The sequence below is a fragment of the Chinchilla lanigera genome, unplaced genomic scaffold (assembly GCF_000276665.1).
Source record: "Chinchilla lanigera isolate Chin_1 unplaced genomic scaffold, ChiLan1.0 scaffold00036, whole genome shotgun sequence".
Taxonomy (NCBI): domain Eukaryota; kingdom Metazoa; phylum Chordata; class Mammalia; order Rodentia; family Chinchillidae; genus Chinchilla; species Chinchilla lanigera.
Window position 1 is genome coordinate 330,982 of NW_004955437.1, and position 5,139 is coordinate 336,120.

The 5,139-nt window shown below is 50.6% G+C and overlaps 1 protein-coding gene across 1 annotated transcript in view; it reads right to left on the reverse strand.

Annotated features, from left to right (window-relative positions):
• LOC102029440 (heat shock 70 kDa protein 1-like) overlaps positions 1 to 4,871 on the reverse strand; it is a gene marked incomplete at its 5' end in the record, with an annotated part of 7,660 nt that extends 2,789 nt beyond the window's left edge. Inside the window, 1 exon segment of the mRNA XM_005389389.2 lies at positions 4,369 to 4,871.
• Between the last annotated feature and the right edge of the window lie 268 nt (positions 4,872 to 5,139).

The following is a 5,139-nucleotide window of genomic DNA, read 5'->3' on the forward strand; positions in this document are numbered from 1 at the left end:
GGAAACTGAATTCATGATGTCATGCTTGCCAGGCAGATGCTTATGCTGCTGAGCTATATCCCCGGCCCTTTTTTGGCTTTTTGAGACAGGGTTTCACTATGCAGTTCAGGCTCTGGAGTGCCGGGATCACAGGCCTGTGCCACCATGCCCGGGGCCCTTTTTCTTTTTTTAGACAGGGTTTCACTAAATTGCTAAATTGCCCAGGCTGAGTTTGTTTTTTGTTTTTTTTTTTCTGGTACCCAGAATCGAACTTAGGACCTTGGGCTTGCAAGGCAGGCGCTGTACCGCTGACCTAAATCCCCAGCCCCCGAGGCTGAGTTTGAATTTACAATCCTCCCTCCTCAACCTCCAAGAGTGCTGGCTTGGCCTTGAATTTGTGTCCCTCCTGTTTGAGCCTCCTAAGTAGCTGGGATTACAGGCATGAGTCACCAGGCACACCCGGCCTCACTGTAGCTCCTTTGTTCCCTTACAATGCGGGACTGAGGCCACACCCTTTTGCTGCTTAGGATCTCCTACCGCGCTGCAGCCAGTGCTGCAGCTTTCCCAGAGCACAAGCCCTAAAATCTGCGCAGTGTCCTGCCCAAGCAGAAATGTTTGCTCAAGACCATCTCAGCCGCTGGGGGTTCCGCACGTATCTGTAGTGCCCGCGGGTGCCATGCTGTTGGAGAGGCTGATGGCAGCTCAGTAAAGGGGCAGTCACTGCCTGTCCCATCTGGACACTGCTCCCCAGATAGGGCCGAGGTCCTGAAACCAGCGCTGATCTCAGCCTAAGTTCCTTGTGAGGCTGCTCTCCTCCACAGCCACAGTGCATTTCTTCATGATCAATTAAACGAAGCTTTCAAAAGTTGCCAGGCATATTCTTAGGAAGCACCTGCCATGGAGCTGGGGCTCTTGGCTTTCAGTCTCTGGAGCGGAACTCCTTTTTCCTGGACCACAAGGAACTCATGAATGGCTCCTTCTGTGGCCTGAAGATGTGGTTAACTTTTGTTTTTGTTTTGTTTTATTTTTGTCTTTTTTGAGACAAGGTCTCCCTACGCAGTTCAGGCTGGCCTTGAGCTTACTTGGTAGCCCAGGCTGGTCTGGAACTTGCAATGATCCTCCTGACTCAGCCTCCCGAGTGCTGGGATTACAGCCGTGTACCACCACACCAGGTGATGTGGTTAATTTTGGATGCACCACATGAGAAATGATCCTGTGTGCTCTTGCTTCCAACATCTCTGACTGAACTAGTCTCTGCCTCAGACTAATTCACAATTTGTGTGTGTATGTGTACATGTGTGTACATGTGTGTGGAGTGTATGCATGTGTATGTGGGGGGGCTCATATGCGGTGGTGCATGAGTGTATGCATGTTGGGGTATATGTGGGTATGTGTATATGTGTGGGTGTGGGTGCATGTGGGTGTGTGCATGGGTTGTGTGGGTGTATGTATGTGGAGATGTGTGTATGTGTAGTACATGTGTGGGTGTGTGGGTGTGGAGGTGTGTGGGTGTGGAGATGTGTGGGTACATGAATGTGGGTGTATTGTGCGGGGCTGTATGTGTGGGTGGGTGTGTGGCTGTGGGCATGTGTGGGTGTGTGGGTGTATTGTGTGCAGGGGGTGTGGTGTGTACATAGAGGGTGTGTGTGTGTATGTGAGTGTACTGTGAGGGATGTGGATGTGTGTGTGTGTATGTGTGTGGGTGTATTGTTTGGGGGTGTACTGCATGGGTGTTCTGTGTGTGACTGTGGGGGTACATGTGTGCGTATATGTGTGCGGGGGTGTATGTGTGGTACCAGGGGTTGAACCCAGAGTCTGCACTGAGCTACATCTCTAGCTCCCACACTTCCACACATTTTCCCCCAACTTTATGAGACAAGCCTCGCTCTGTGTTCCAGGATGGCCTTGAACTCTCTATGCAGCCAAAGCTGGCTGCAACCTCGCCATCTCCCGGCCTCAGACTCTCAGAGCACTGGGATTACAGGTGTGCACCACCAGACCCAGCTTGATCTTTTTCTTTTTTTTTTTTTTGTACTGGGAATGAAACTCAGGACTGTGTTTGCCCGGCAGGCACTGTGCCGCTGAGCTATATCCCTGGCCCTTGAGACAGGATTTTATGAAACTAAAACTAAATCCATTAAACAACTCCCTATTCATACTCCCCCGTCCCAATCAACAATACATTCCACTACTCTTACTCCTGAATACATGACACAGTGGGTGATCAAAATATATAACGAATATTTAAAATTTTAAAATATTGACCAGGCATGGTGGTGCACATCTGTAATTCCAGCACTTGGGAGACTGAGGCAGGAGGACTGTCTGCTTCAAAGCCAGCCTGGGCTACATAGTGAACTCAAGGCCAACCTGAATTACAAAGCAAGATCCTTTGTCTAAAAACCAAAAAACAAAAACAAAAGTACATTAAAAGACACATTACCATTAATCCACCTCAAAGCACTCCCCCCCTTTGAACACACTAATCCCATTATTTCTGCCACTTTCTGAAGTAGTTCTGGAAGTCCTCTTTTGTGTCAGGTATAATAAAAAACAAATAAGCAGTGAATGCTGTCAAGCACACCCAGCAGAAATGGGCAGGCTCACACAGGCATTTGGTGCTGCGGCCCCATCCACCGTCTTCACTGGACCTGGCACGGTATCACGTCCATCTCTTCCCAAAGTCAAAATGACCATGAAAAGCAAGCGTTCTGGATTGATTCGGGACACTGAGGTGGCCACGGTGGCACAGCTAAAGGCACTGACAGGTGCAGGGGGCACACACCTATAACATCAGCACTTGGGAGGCTAAGGCAGAATGATACACTCGAGTTCAAGGTCAGTCTGCACTACATAGCAAGACCCCGTCTCAAAAGACAAAACAAAACAGAAAAGTAAAGCCACTGCCGCAGGCTGTGATGGTGCATGCCTGTGATCCCAGCACTCCAGAGGCTGAGGCAGGAGGATTGCTATGAGTTTGAGGCCAGCCTGGGCCACAAAGTGAGTTCAAGGCCAGCCTGAACTGCATAGTGAAACCTTGTCTCAAACAGGCAAGTAAAATAAAATAAAATAAAAGTACAGAAAAGGGGACTTCCAAACTCCTTTAGAAAGTGGCAAAGAATGATGGGGTATGTGTGCTCAACGTGAGGGTATTTTGAGGGAGATTAATAGCAATGTGTCTTTTATTGTGTTTGTTTTTTTTGTTTGTTTTTTTAAATTTAAACAGTCACTAGCCAGGCTGAGGAAGGAGGATAACAAAGAAGAAAGGAACCCAGCCTGGGTAACTTAGAGACTTAGTAAGTCCCTGTCTCAAAAAGAGGGGCGGGGTGTAGCTCAGTGTGAAGGCCCTGTGTTCGGTCACCACTACCACCAAATAAATGAATAAAGGCCCTACGAATAAACAATAAGACCCTGCCTAAAAAAAAAGGAAAGAAACTGTATTGTTCAATCACACCGCGTAAGTGGAATTATACAGTACGTGAGTATTTGTCCTTTTGTGACTTGGCTTATTTCACTCAGCATAATGTTTTCCATTTTCATCTGTGAGGTCATATGTTTCACAACTTCGTTAAGTAAGAGCTTCTCTCCTTGAGTAACACACATCGTAAGTGTATACCACCTTTTGCTGACTATTCATTTCTCCACAGTCACCTGGGTTCTTTCCACCTGCCAGCTATTGTTGAGACAATGTTGTTATGAACATCAGTATACAAACATATGGTAAGGTGCTTATGGGACACAGTAGACGAAAGTATCCTCAGCTACCCAAGAGTGTCAGGGAGCTGGGTAGGTATTGTTCTTATTTCTCACAGACGCTGATTCAAATGTCCTGTTTCCTGTCTCTAATAGCTTTTACTGGAGGGTCATACATGGCTCCTGCTGAACTAAGATTACCTTCCTGCCTGAACTCCTTAAGAGACCTTAACCTCCACTCCTGGGGGTGGCCGCCTTGCTTACTCCTTTCCTCTCAGGAATCCGAGATTCAGGCCAGTCTGAGAACCGCTGCTAGCGACTCCAGGAGGCTCTTACCGGGTTTCAGAGCCGTAGTTTCTCTGTCCTTTCCTCTACACCTCCTCTGCTGTCTGGAGCCAGTGACACGCGCGCGCAGCAAGGGCTTAGGCTCTCCTGCCCACCCCGTGCCGGCCCACACCGGTAATCTCTGGCTATGACAATCCCAGGCCCCCGCCACTCTCAGGGGTTCCTCTCTCCCTGGCATGTATTGGGCTTACCTAGTAAGACCCTGCCTGAGGAAGAAAAAGGAGAAACTGTTGCGTTTCATTGTCCCCACGTTTCAGACTTAACCTAGCTGCAGATCGTTACAGGGCTTTCCCAAACGCACTGCCGGGCTTTGGATTTCTAGGCAATTCCACCCCAGCCCTCCCGGCTCACCTATTTGCTCGCCGCCTTCGATCCAGTTTGGAAACGCGTAGATATGGAGCCCCTGGGCGTGGGAACCCCCCAAACACTCAAAGCCTGCGGGCCGGCGCCCCCCACCCCCCTCCCGCCCTGCCCCGACTCTGAACCTCCCGGGCGGCCGCCCCCAGGCTTAACCCAGGGTGAGGTCAGAAACGCATCTCCATTGTAACGCGGCGGGGCGGACGGGGATGCGTCATCAGCCAGGCCACCGCCCTCTCCCGACCTCTCCCGAGCCCCGCGGGGCGCCGGACCGAGCCGGGCAGAGCCGGTGCCCGCGCCCAGGACACACGCGGGGGTGGGGGGAACAGGGGCGGGACACCGGGGACCTTCTGTACCTAATAACCACTTGTTTACGAACCGCCTGTCCTGTAAAAACATAGCCCCTCTATCGCAGATTTTCCATCCATATAAGGTTTGTTGTTTTGTTACGGCTTGGTTTTTTGAGACAGGGAATCGCTGTGTAGTTCAGGCTGGTCCTAAAGTCACTATGTCGCCCAGGCTGGTCTCGTACTCGTCGGGATCCAACTGTCGCAGCCTCCCAAGAGCGGGGGTTACAGACGTGCGCCATCACGCACGGCCCGTCTGTGTAAGGTTATAACGATCGTGTTTTTAAACACTACAAGGCACTTTCCCTTTTAAGTCTGGTTCCCTTTACTCCCGAGAAGGGAAAAACCCCCGAAGCCGCGCATTCCTTAGGCAGCGCCGTCCCGCGGCCTCCGTCGCTCCCGCTCGGGCCAGACCAGG